Source organism: Thamnophis sirtalis, unplaced genomic scaffold, assembly GCF_051295495.1.
Source record: "Thamnophis sirtalis isolate CommonGarterSnake01/CBP01778 unplaced genomic scaffold, rThaSir2_p1.2 scaffold_12, whole genome shotgun sequence".
NCBI lineage: Eukaryota > Metazoa > Chordata > Lepidosauria > Squamata > Natricidae > Thamnophis > Thamnophis sirtalis.
In genome coordinates, this window is record NW_028261392.1 from 25,340,982 (window position 1) to 25,355,600 (window position 14,619).

The following is a 14,619-nucleotide window of genomic DNA, read 5'->3' on the forward strand; positions in this document are numbered from 1 at the left end:
CGGGAAGTGCCTGGAAAGTCATTTCCGCTTAGCCTTAGCGGGTGGGGTGGGAGGTGGGATGTTTCTTGACTGCCATGGTTACAGCGCGACTGGGCGGGGCTAAGGAAGGCGTGGTCCAGTCAAGGCGCAGCTCTGAAGTTCAAAGTCTAGAGCGGTTGGAAGACACCAGGACTTCAACTCCCAGAGTTCCCCCGCCGACGTGGTGCTGAGGGGAATTCTGGACGTAGAAATCCACACTTTATCTTAAAGTTGCCAAATTAGGAAAAGCATTCGTTTGGATAGAAATCACCAGTTGAGATTTAAATGCAGGAATAACAGCTGGGAAATATTTGGTCCCCGGTGTATATTCATCCTCTAATTCTGGAAGATCGTCCAGCAGCAACCGATGATGAAGATGATGATGATGATGATGATATCCTTCATCTTTATTAAGATAGTAGATAACCCTGGAATAGCAATAGCAAACGCTACCTGCAAGTAATATACAATATAGCATAGAAGTGAGTACACCACCTCACATTTTGTAAATACATATTTAAGTATATCTTTTCATGTGACAGGGCTGAAGAAATGACACTCGGCTGCAATGGAAAGTAGTGAGTGAACAGTTGTATAACAGTGTAAATGTGCTGTCTCCTCAAAATAGCACAACACACAGCCATTAATGTCTAAACTACTGGCAACAAAAAACTCCTAAGTGATAATGTCCAAATGGAGCCCAAGTGGCTGTCATTAGGGTTAAAATCTGAACATTATGCTGTGTGTTGTGTTATTTAGAGGGGACAGCACATTTACACTGATATACAAGCTGTTCACTCACTACTTTACATTGTAGCCAAGTGTCATTTCTTCAGTGTTGTCACATGAAAATATATACTTAAATATTTACAAAATGTGAGTGGGTATACTCACTTCTGTGGTATACTGTAATAAAATGATGGCAAGGAATAGCATAGTTTTGTCTTACCTAGTGTGGTGCTCTCCTCCTCCAGAGGTATTGGACTGTCATTCTTGTGGCTGAGGATGATGGAAGTGGTACCTAAGACGGTTTCTAGTTTGAGGGCTGGCTTCAATAAATTTAAAAACAAAAATGCAGTCTTCAAAATTAAGCAAGTTTTCCTTGGAGAGAGAATGACATCATGCAGAAGACTGTCTTGTGCGCATACCTTTAGAATTGACTTTTCACAAGATAAACATTTAATTCTGCTTACAGATCCCAGTGGGTTTACATTATACTCAATTGGACCCCCAGCTGTGTGGATCTACAAGATTAACCTGGAAACATGATTAATGAGACTGATTTTCATTCCTATAGGGACAATAGTTGCAAAACTATGAGGATTTACCGGTAATTGAAGAAATGCTAACTGTAATATGCTAGTTTGACCTGTTGGGTTAATTGTGTTTCATGCAAGTGATTTGTTACTGATTCTCACATTGTGCCCTGCTAGAAGGTTGCAGGTATTCTGAGGCCGATCACTTAAGCATACTATTGACCCTTGAATCAATAACACATGGTTTCAAACTACAGTAGCTATTTAATAATTGAAAAAGGTATGCATAAACATTTAAAAGATCAGGCTGCTTGTACCAAATATAAAGAGTCTCAATGGTATAAGAAGGTAGGACTGATTGTATAGGTGATAATAGTTCTTCTCAATATTGATAGTCTTAAAGTGTAAATGAGTTTACATAAATATACCTGTATATGTTTGTAAACTCATTTACACACCTGTCTGTCTGTCTGTCTGTCTGTCTGTCTGTCTGTCTGTCTGTCTGTCTGTCTGTCTATCTATCTATCTATCTATCTATCTATCTATCTATCTATCTATCTATCTATCTATCTATCTATCTATATATATATATATATATATATATATGTATATATAATCTATCTATCCACCCATCCTTTTCTCCCCTAACTAAAACTAGATCTGCTGTTATCCAACTTGTTGAAAGTTTGGAAAGGGTTCAGTTTTGAAAAACAGGTTTTTCAAAAAAGCTTGGGAAACAAAGCACTATCAAAGAAAAAATCCAGGGAGAAAAATGACTGCTTGAAGGCCGCCTGCCAGCATCCTCAGAACTTACCTCAGGTTATGGAGAAACCCTTCAGACACCAATATCCTAAACATCCCCTCTCAAATGGACTACTGCGTTCTATATGCCTTGGAAACCACTCAGAAACTAAAGTCCAAAATATGGTTGTGTAGGCATTCCATGTGTCACAGACTGCAGCCACTGCTAGCTTTATCACCGCTGTTTTGGGGAAGTGTCTTAGTCATATTCATGGCTAAAAAATATTTTGGGAGAAGAGGAAGCACTCAACTTTAAAACTTGAACATGAAATATCACCTAAATCTGACTTTCTGGCAGACTGAGGATGAGATGAAGGAAACATCAGGACATATTTTTAAAAAGTACATCACATCTCTGCACTGAAATTACAAGAATTTACAGTAAGTTCTACTTAGTTTATCTTCCAACTGCCCTCAACTGGACAATGAAACTTAAGTCATAATAAGTAGAAAGTATTTGCTAATGCAAATGGAAGCTGCTTAAAGACATTGGATAAAATTAACCATATCAACTTTGAACATTCATATGTCAAAAGTTTTCTATTTCTGTCCAGTTAAAAAAAAAAGCAGGAAACTACACAGTGATGACTTGTAAAAAGTAAATAAACTATAAATACTTTAAAATGTTCTCCATTTCCTGATTCAGGGTTAGGCACTAGATAATAGAATCAATATCTACGTATTTGCAAAAAAAAAATAAGACAAAAGAACAGGATGTATAGGTTTCCACTATGGTTAAAAGGGGGAAAAAAAGTTACTCCCTATAATATAGTTTACTTTTTACAAATCATCAATATATACTGTCCTGCTTTTTTATATACACATAAAACATATACACGTATTTAATTATACATGCATGATCTCCATATTTCTAGCCTTAACCAGCTGTCAAATACAAACATTAGAACTATTTATTTATTTGTGTTTATATACTTCCAGATTCCAAGAACAACTCCCAGAGGTTTAAAACTACAGGTAATCCTTGATTTACGACCAAAAGTGAGCCCAGAATTTCTTTTGCTAAGTGAGACATTTGTTAAGTGAGTTTTCCCCATTTTATTACTTTTATTATCTTGCCACATTTCTTAAGTGAATTAAGTGTTGTTACATTAGCAATAGCAATAGCAGTTAGACTTATATACCGCTTCATAGGGCTTTCAGCCCTCTCTAAGCGGTTTACAGAGTCAGCACATTGCCCCCACAGTCTGGGTCCTCATTTCACCCACCTCGGAAGGATGGAAGGCTGAGTCAACCTTGAGCCAGTGAGATTTGAACCGCTGAACTGCAGATAACAGTCAGCTGAAGTGGCCTACAGTACTGCACCCTAACCACTGCGCCACCTCGGCTCTTTTTACATTAGTAACAGTTATTAAGTGAATCTGCCTTCCCCATTAATTTTGCTTGTCCAGCAGTATTTGACTGCTTTTCAAAGGCATAGACTGCATTTCAGCAATGCAGATAGATGCAGAGATCTTTTCCAATAGAAAATTAAAAAGGAGCATGATGTTATTCCTCTTTTGTTCTCTTTCATCTGTCACGACATGGAAATCCTTTACCACCCCCAAAGATGTTGGCCCATGGTTGCAAGCCCATTCAGGTAAATGCCAGATAGCATGTCTCTTAATAAAGAAAAAAAACCTTTCCTCTATGTGATTGCCACTTCCAGCTGCAGTGCTAATTAAGCTGTTAATAGGGTAAATGAGTAAAAAAGCTCCTTACGCTCAGCATGGTGCCTAACCGCTAAGTGTCCCACTTTAGCCATTCAGCTAGTTAAAGTTTTCAATAATTCCTAAAGGACAGCTCTACTTCTGAGTGGAAAGATATAAAAGTAATTACTTGAAAACTGTAACTCTTGTTGGAAGGAATGTCCTTCTGGGTTCAGTTCCAAGTGGGGAGAAAGACACATGGTGGCTGTTTGAAAAGGGGTTTTTAATGGTGGACAGGATCACATGCTTTGAAGATGTTGGGTGAAAGAAAAAAGGGAAGAGATGTTGGGAGTACCCTGGTTTTATGCCCTCTCTGGGCCCCGCCCCAGAGCTTCCACGTTCCTGTGCAAGAAATGCACTCTGATTGTGGTCAGACTCCCAGGGGATGGGTTTTTAAGCTAATTTTGTAGGCTGTCTGTCTTTTGAGTCCCAAGCTTGCTTGAAGCTGTTTCTGGGTGATGATGTAATGAAAGGGCTTTGGGGTGCCTATTATGGCTCTGCCTGAAGTAGGTAGATCTTTGTGACTGGCTCAGGCCTTAATGGTCCATTGACAAAGTGAGGGCAGAGAGCTGCTTTGTCTTTAAAACTTGTTTCTCCTTTTCTCATCCAGGGGAATATAATATTCTGCCTTTTTAATGTTTCCTAAAACATTTCATTTTTCTAGGAGAGGGGTGGGTGCTAACTTCCTCTGTTGCAACATTTGATTGCTGCACTGCAAATTATGCTGTTAAAAGAAGCTCTGCTTGTGCTCCAAGCAACTTGCCTGTATTTTCTTTAGATGACCCATCTCGATTCGAACCCAAAACGTTCTTCTAACAATGTCTATATAAACATTTATATTAACCTCCCTTTTGATCTCTACTACAAAACTGTATTGCTGCTTGCTTTATAAATTCTTCCTCTTTTAATCTTTACTTCTTTTCACTCCACACTTAAATCAGAATAGAGAAGGAAGGGACCTTAGAGGTCTTTTAGTCTAACCCACTGCTCAAGCAGGAGACCCTACATCATTTCAAATAGGTGGTATCTAGTCTTTTCTTTACAATGTCCAGTGATGAAGTACCTATGACTACTGAAGGGAAACTGTTCCACTGGTTAATCGTTCCCACTAGGAACTTTCTCCTTAATTCCAGGTTGCTTTTCTCCTTGATTAGTTTCCATTCTTTGTTTCTTGTTTTGCCTTCTGGTGCTTTGGAAAATACATTGACTATTCTTTGTGGTAGCCCCTCAAATATTGGAATACAGCTATCATGTCACCCCTAACTTTTCTTTTCTCTAGACAAAAGAATTGCATCCGTTCTTCATATGCTTTTAATCATCTTAGTTGCTCTTCTTTGTACTTTTTCCAAAGTCTCAACATCTTTTTTGTAATGTGGTGACCACAACTATATGCAGTAAGGATTTATAAAGCATTATTAATACTTCACATGATTTTGATTCTATGCCTCTGTTTATACAACCAAGGATTGTATTTGCTTTTTTGGTTGCTGCTGCACACTGCTGGCTCATGTGTAAGTGATTGTCTCTTTCATCTCTGCCTTTCTTATACTAAACAGCTTTCTCACAGCAGAAGATGATCTGATTGAGACAGCATCGTTTGTAAATTAAATACAACTCACAATTCCTTACCTCCCAAATTTAATAGGCTTTTGTATTGTTTCATAAACCTATTTAATCTGAGAGATGCAGCATCTTCAGCTTTCTGAAATGAACAAAACCTTCTGTGACAGTGAGCCTGGGATTATGCATCACACAAATCCAAAATATAGTTTGCTTTTTATGCAGGGGTTGTATATAAATTCCACCATGGTTTATGATTGGCATACTCATTTGTTATTGCCTTATTGAATAAATGTTGCACTTTTCTGTTTGTTTAAAGTCCACAGCCATTTGCAGCAAAGCATTAATACAGTTAAAAGAGAAATAAAAATCAGTATTAAAAAACTTGATGAAATGGGTGGTTTTTAACCATCTTTGCAAACATTTGGCATGCTTTTAATTTTTGTAGGAAATGAATTCCAGAGCCAGAGATTCACCCAGAAGGAGGCAATGGGGCATCTTTCCTGTGAATCAGAGAAGTTCCCAGAGGGAGAAGGGCTCCACAGGTAGTCCAGTTTTTAAGCACTTAATGTTTAAAGGCTATCACATAAAGAGATCTTGTTTTCCAGATTATGTCTGAGAAAGCTCTTTAGCCAGTAATTTAGCAGATTTCTATTATATCAACTAATTCTTGCTTGAGGAAATAGATATTATTGAGATGCTGGCTTTATTCACTACATATTTATGGTGTACTATTTAAGGGCTGAACTAGGACCGAGTTCAGAAATGGAAATTCACTAAGTAACTTTCAGTCAGGATGTCCACAAACTGGTTTCAAAAGTCAGGATGGTGACTGCAGTGGTGCAATTGAAACTCTGGTTTTTAATGTGCAGCTGCCTCTGCATTGAGATGTTCTCTCACACACAATTGTTCTGCAGATCAAATTAAGGGGGGACTTCACAAAAACTGGCTCAAGTTGTTGGACGTTAATAGATAAATAACACAAATTGCAAATAACAAATAAATAGAATTGTGCTAAGCCATATATAATATAAATAGCTTGGTGTTGGTTTAGCTTATTGGATTAATGTCACCACTCAAAAAATCAGGTGGAACAATAGCTGATTGCCTCTTTTTATCGGTCCACGTTAGAAAATGTCCTCACATACTGCATTACAGTATAATATGCTGGTTTAATTGCTGTGGACAGGAAGGCACTACAGAGAGCGATCAATTCCACACACGAAACCATTGGTTGACCTCTAACACCACTGGGTGACATTGCAGGTCTTGCTGCTTTAGCAGAGTAAGGAAAATACTCAGAGATGATTCACACCCTGGTCAGTGTCTCTTCGCACTTCTACCATTGGGCAGAAGACATCAAAGCATAGCCAGCCGAACAAATAGGTTCTATCCTTGGGCTGCCAGACTCTTAAACACAACCACAATCACTCCATGTGCACGCGGAAACATATGACTAGATTTTCTTTTCTGCCCCCCCCCCCCCAATTACTTGCATAGGGATTATTCTTTATACTATTTATGTTGTTTGTATTTTTTGTCATGGATTGCACCAGTGAGGCTAAAACCAATTTTGTTGTATACATGATGTACAATGACAATAAAGGCTATACTATGCTATTTTAAATCACTATAGGCAGTCCTCAACTTACAACCATCACTGGACTTTACGAATTATATTCTTAAAATTGTTGTGATTGTTAAGCAGGGCACCATTTGTCTGCATCTGATTTTATGACCTTTTCTGCAGCATTTGTTGAGTGAACACAGCAGTCCTTAAGCAAGTCCATTTTATCCAGGCATTTTTATTTAGAGCCGAGGTGGCGCAGTGGTTAGGGTGCAGTACTGCAGGCCACTTCAGCTGACTGTTATCTGCAGTTCAGCGGTTCAAACCTCACCGGCTCAAGGTTGACTCAGCCTTCCATCCTTCCGAGGTGGGTAAAATGAGGACCCGGATTGTGAGGGCAATATGCTGACTCTGTAAACCGCTTAGAGAGGGCTGAAAGCCCTATGAAGCGGTATATAAGTCGAACTGCTAGTCAAACTGCTATTTTATTTGAAAAAAAGTTTATGGTACAAAACTCAAAAAAACCACACCCGAAAACAAGAAAAAAGAAAAAATATAAAACAAACAAGCCATTAAAAAGTGCATCAAAAAGGAAAAAACCTAGCATATATACACATATTATCCCCCCTACTTTACAGTAATGTAATATTAGTTCTCACCAGTTGTGGGTTCCTACTGGTTCGGACCAGTTTGGCCAAACCAGTAGTGGTTTGGCGGCCTGGGTCATTGGAACCGGCAGCAACCCAGACCTGCCTTGCCCATGAGCCAGTTTTCCGGGCGCCGCCAACTTGTTTTTTGCTTCTGCGCATGTGCAGAACAATTTTTATTGCACTGTGTATGTGCGCCCAGTGCACATCAAGCACGCACACCGAGCCCAAGATTGAACCGGCAGTAGTGACTGCCAGAACCCACTCCTGGTTCTCACCCACTGCCAAACATCCCTCCCCAATTTTTTAAACTAGTAAATCTATTTGCATATTATTGACCTCTCATCTATACTCCATATCAGTAATGGCAAACTTTTTTTGCCTGCCATGCCAAAAGGGGGGGAGGAGCACAGGGGGGGCCGTGCACCAGTGTGCCACACCCATTATGCTATGCATGTGCGCCCCCAGGTTCCAGAGGCTTTCTAGGAGCCTGGGGAGGGTGAAAACAGCCTCCCCATCGGATGCCCTCCGGAGGCCTCAGGAGCTTCCCTGAAGCTTCCGGAGTGCGAAAAAAAGACCTATGGGGAACCCAGAAGTTCGGGAATGGTGACTTCTGGTTTGTCCATAGGGCCATTTTTTTGCCCTCCAGAGCCTTCAGGGAAGCCTCCTGAAGGCTCCAGAGGTCGGAAATCGGCCCTATGGACAAACTGGAAGTCACCATTCCCCATAGGGCCAATTTTTGACCTCCGGAGCCTTCCCTGAAGGTTCCAAAGGGTGAAAAACAGCCCTACGAGCAAATTGGAAGTCCGTTCCTGAACTTCCGATTTGCCCATGGGCTGAAGTCAGGAGGCCAGCGCGTGCATGCACGCTGGCCAGCTGACAGGGCAATGGCTCCCGTGCCCAGACAAATGGCTACGCATGCCACCTGTGGCACACGTGCCATAGGTTTGCCATCACAGCTCTATATTAATGACAAAATAGTTAAGAGGAAGAACAACAATAATAAAAAGGACAAAATTAAAATTTCAAAACCTTCTGTTAAATTCTTTTATAATCAACTAGTAGAAAGTTTACCACAGCTTCTTATCGATCCCAAATCATCCCAAGAGTTTTAAGAGTAATTCGTTCTGGATCAAATATTGATGTTTCTTTCGCAGTCGCAGAATTGAAGTTCAGAGAAATGTATGGAATCAGTTCAGTTGCTTCTCCATCTACACAGTCCATATCTCTTGATCTACAGTTTTCAAATCAAATTCCTTTTGTGAATCCAACTTATTCAAAGCTGCACGCTTCTGAATATTTTCTATGACCATTATCATCTCATCAAACTTTTTAAGAACTTACAGCTAAATGTTGCATGTTACTAAAAGGTATTTCTCAGATTTCAGCCCCTCTTACTTCTCTGTAATCTGATACATTGTTACTCTGTTAAACTTAACCAGAGAACAAAGAATACTGAAGCATAAGGATACAGGAAAGATATTTTCTGGATATTTCTATCCAAGATTGGAAGAAAAATTAAAAAGCAATAAACTCCAAGTATTTTGCAAATTAAAAAAAATGCAAAAACCCTATACTGAGCATCTAATGTTAATGTAAATCAAATGAAAGCACTTCACCATCCAAGAACATGCCATGTTTTCATATGGGAAAACAAACATTATTTAGAGCAACAGCATAAATGAAAAGGAAAAAAAAAGAACAGCTAGAGTCCAGCAGGAGGTAGAAATAAATCAGCATTTAGTCAACCAGTCTAAAGATAAAAAGATAAAGTTCAAAAAGTGAAGTTAAAGCCCAGGCATACTTTAAAAATCCGAAATGTTAAAAGAAAGATGGATGTCCATGACTCCCTGACTGCTCCCAAAGAGAACTGGAATCTTCAAGAGTTCCCAAGTGATCCACGGCTGTCCAAAAGTCATCATGGGTCATTCCTAAATGCTCCCATTCAAATCCAGGAAGCAGCACTGCCAGAAAACCAGCTTTGACAGCAAAATCAGCAGATTGTTAGCAAGAGAAAAAAAAGCTTCTTATCATTCACCACTCCTCTTGGGGAGGAGTTTCCAATAGGCTTTTTTTTTGCCAGAAACTGCAAGCAAATGCTAAAAACCAACAAAATAAATTAATTAATAAATTGAAAATTGCAGCCAGGTGACCATGGGATGTTACAAATGGCTGTTTAGGTGATCCTCTTGTCAAACACCCAAAATGTAATCATGTCACTGTGTGGGGAAGGTGTTGCAGCCATTAGAGCTCTGAAATCAGTTCATGAGTAGCTTGGGGGGAGGGGGGAGGCTCTGTCATAACTTTGAATGGCTGTTAAGCATGTGAGCACTAACTGCATATTACCTGTGGTGGGGATGCAACATGTCATTCTATACAAGAATTATTAAAGCATTCAGTGTAACAATGCAGGTATTGTTTTTCAAGAGATGCAGAACATTGGTAAAATGTTAGCATGGATAACAGTCGTGATTTTCAGCTTATTTAGAACAGATACAAATCCCTTCCCTTCTCTAGCTACTGGCTGGCTGCCCTGATTCAGCTCTCAGCAACATCATTTCAGGCAACTTAGACCATTACAGAAAGTTACCATAACAGACAGTCTTTCCCTTGATTTCTATAATTCATACAGTTTATGAATTCTGAGAAATTGTCCAAGACATTGCTGAATCTATTCTCTGAAAAAGTGTGGGGAACTTGCTCAATTAATGAGAATAGAATAAATAGTAGTTCTTCCAAGAATTTCATCTTATTCTTCTGCACATTAACATTTACAATATATAAACCACTAAGGCAGAAAAGTAAAGAGAATCTTAATTTTAAATCCTTTATGTTGAACATTAATTTTGTGCCTAGTTTTCACATCTAAACCAGAAGTTGCTTTCTCCCTTCTGCCATTTCATTGTGATCTCAGAATATATATTCCATCTACTAATCTCCATAAGGTTAAATTTGGCCCAGTCTCTACTTTGTTGAGCTCCTGTTCTGGTGAAATTGGCAATATGAGGTGAGAGGCCATTTTGACTTTGTACAATGTTTCTAAAATTGTAACAGCTCAAGAGGATGTAGACAATTAAACTGGCAATTTCTGATATCAGGACAGGAATTGAGTAACACAAACGCTACTGGCATCAGGCTTGATATCAGACGCAAGTATAAAAAGTGTAAATTCTATTCAGAATTTATATTTAGAATATTTACATACAGATCGCATCCTTTACAAGAATAGAGCAAAACAAATCCTAAACACATGAAAAGCAGGACAGATGCAAAATACAAAATTAACACAATAGCATTAAGAGACTTGGAAGTGTATACGTCAAAAATTCATGAAAGGGTTTCCCCCCCACCATGTCTAGTGAGTTTTATCATTTAAAAAAGCCCGAATTTATCATAATGGTCAATACTTCCATGGTGATTTCCATCAGAGGCAATCTATTGTTAATTTAAGATCCCGGGTTGAGGTGTTTTGGAGCAGATGGTCCCATAAGTGGCTTGGACTTGTGTAGACTTCATTGAAGATGTGGAAATACTTGCTTACAAAATTTGCCACTTTTCTCTTTTGTTTTCTTCTCTCATATCATCCTGAAAGAATCAGAGGTATTCCAAACACATATTGCCTGTTTGTTTATAAATTAAATTTGGTCTTAAGTGGTTTGGAAGGATATTAGGCACGAGGCAGAGACACTGGTTGAGATGTGAGAAGTACACCTCTGAGACACCTTTGAGTCTGGAATATGTTGGGATTACTACTATTTTATTTACTGCTTTGATCAGATGAGGGAATCCCTCTCCAATCCTCCTCTCCTCCCCTCCCCTTCTCAGCAGGCAGGTAAACTACTGCTGTTAGTTAGGGGAGGGAGCAAGGGAATGACGAGGGCGGGGGATACTCCATGAGCTGTAATTCTGCTTATATTTCTTTAAGAGTGTAATTCAATTGTTATATGTATAAAATAATGCAGGTGAAACTCAAAAGATTAGAATATCGTGCAAAAGTTCATTTATTTCAGTAATGCAACTTAAAAAGTGAAACTAATATATGAAATAGACTCATTACATGCAAAGCAAGATAGTTCAATCCGTGATTTGTCATAATTGTGATGATTATGGCTTACAGTTCATTAAAACCCCAAACCCACAATCTCAGAAAATTAGAATATGGCGAAAAGGTGCAATATTCTAGGCTCAAAGTGTCCCACTCTAATCAGCTAATAAAGCCATAACACTTGCAAAGGGTTCATGAGCCTTTAAATGGTCTCTCTAAATGGTCTGGTTCAGTAGAAATCACAATCATGGGAAAGACTGTTGACCTGATAGTTGTGCAGAAAACAATCATTGACACCCTCCATAAGGAGGGAAAGCTCAAAAGGTAATTGCAAAAGAAGTTGAATGTTCCCAAAGTGCTGTATCAAAGCATATTAATAGAAAGCTATGTGAAAGGGGAAGGTGTGGAAGAAAACGGTGCACAAGCAGCAGGGATGACCACAGCCTGGAGATGGTTGTCAGGAAAAGGCCATTCAAAAGTGTTGAGGATTTTCACAAGGAGTGGACTAAGGCTGGAGTCAGTGCATCAAGAGCCACCACACACAGATGGACGGGCTTCAAATGTTGTATTCCTCTTGTCAAGTGGTTCCTGAACAACAAACAACGTCAGAAGCGTCTTACCTAGGCTAAAGAAAAACAGACCTGGTCTGTTGCTCAGTGGTCCAAAGTCCTCTTTTCTGATGAGAGCAACTTTTGCATCTCATTTGAAAACCAAGGACCCAGAGTATGGAGGAAGAATGGAGAGGCACACACTGCAAGATGCTTGAAGTTTGGGGAGCCATGTCATCTGCTGGTGTTCGTGGTCTGTTTGGAACCGGGCCGTGTGAGCAGCAGACCGGTGCATGCGCAGCTCGACTTGTGTGAGCGGCGAGATGGCCCACAGCTCAATTTGCACAAGTTGAGCTGCAGTCAAGTGCACATACACACCAGCCCGCTGCTCAGGCAAATTGAGCTGCGTGCATGGGCCTGCCCTGCACGCAGCCCAGTTCTCTGCTCCCCCCCCCCCCCATGCCAGGCCACTAAGCCACAAAGGTTGGGAACTGCTATTCTAAGAGATAAGCGGTATATAAACGTAAATAACAGTAAATCAGAACAATTATAGTTGAGATACATATGAGAATCTAGATGGAGTTTATGCCCTTTCCTTTTCCACAGCACAGTAGCCAAATCTAGAGATCTCTCAAAACTTCATAGCCAAATTCAAGCTACAAACGTTGATTTCAAATAGGACTGGCTCTCCAGGAGATCCCTGTATAGACCTGTTATTTCTTCTTGCTCATGACTCATGTTCTTGGGAAGTTCCCTGCATAGCATGAATCCCATCTTTCACTGACATTTCCCCTGGATCCTAACAATCAAAGGAAACCTTGCCAATCTCCAAATGTAGAATTCCATTCTGTTCAGACATACAAGCATATTCTGAGGAGGCCTGAATTCACTAACTCTGAAAATGCTTGCCCTAGTGGGCACACACAAGGTTGAATTCCTACTAGTTGTTCCTGCTTTGATCGACAAAGGAGCAGCACTCCTAAATGGGGCTATGCAGAAGAAAGCCTAGGAGCAGAAGATCCAGTTGGAAAGGTTTTGGAGTTCATCTTCCTCCCAATTAGGTTCCAGGGTATATCATTCTGTTGTATGAGCACAAAGCAAAGTGCAACATAAATAGCTACCAACTTTAATGTGATCTGGACAAGGATGGCCTGCAGAGGGTGCAGGTTAGCTTTTTGTGCACACACAGAGATGCACTTTCTGCTGCAGAGGACAATTTATCTGTAGGATTTTCCAGTATTGTAATCTGTTTTTCAGTTTCACGTAGGAGAAACATTGCTGACAGAGCTAAGCAAGAGAAAAAAGATATATTTAGTCATAGTCCTTTTTTGAAAATAATCTTTGTTTATGAGGCATGCAACATCAGCTGGGGTACCTGAATAAGGCATCTTTAACTTTGAAAAGAAAAACCTCCAGCACAGCCTGAAGTTATTAATTCCATTCAAGATTAACACAAGGTCTTTATCGAGCTTTGTTTCTCTATATTTAAAACATTTCTGTCATACAAGCCAACACAGGCAGTCCTCGACTTACAACAGTTCATTTAGTGATTGTTCAAAGTTACAATGGCACTGAAAAAAAAACTTATGACCATTTTTCACATTTATGACACTTGCAGGATCTCCATGGTCACGTGATTTACATTTGGAAGCTTGACAAGTGACTCACATTTATGATGGTTGCAGTGTCCTATGGTCATGTGACCCCTTTTTGTGGCCTTCCAACAAGCAGTCAAGGGGGAAAACAGATCTCTTAACAACCATATTACTAATTTAACAACTGCAGTGATTCACTTAACAAATGTGGCAAGAAAAAAGTCACTTAACAAATTTCTCACTTAGCAACATATATTTTGGGCTCGATTGTAGTCTAAGTTGAGGCCTACCTGTATTATTATTCTTTCATTTCAATCTGTGATGGAACGCTATTGCTTGTATAGCCAAATGTTACCTCAAATTTGCAGTTGACTTGAAGGAATCTTGAAGTAAAAGTACTTTGGGGAGGGGGGAGAACTAAGAAGATGGGGTCTGTTCATCTTAATGTACCTAACCATTATATATGAGAGCCAATTGGGTGTAGCACTTAAATCTGGAGACCAGGACCTCTTGCCCTCCTTCAGGCATGAAAGCTAGTTTCGGACTTGGTGTCAGCCACTTTTTCTCAGCCCAGCCCCACCTCAGGGTGGTTGCTGTGAGGAAAAACATTATGTACTATCTTGAAATGTAAAAAATAAAGGTGGGGAAGAAATCTCAAGAGAGACTTTTTTTTTTTCATTTCACCCAACTTAATTTTTTAATTGCATTTAGTTCTTATCTTCATCTGTGAAGGACTTTCTTAGAAGTCCCTGAAAACTCTACAGATTGCTTTTACATACAAGTGTTTATATAAACTGAATACAAGCTCTGCTGAAGTGAGACGTTCTTTAATGTTTCACTAAATCAAAAGCATGACAAAAATACAAATGTACGCAG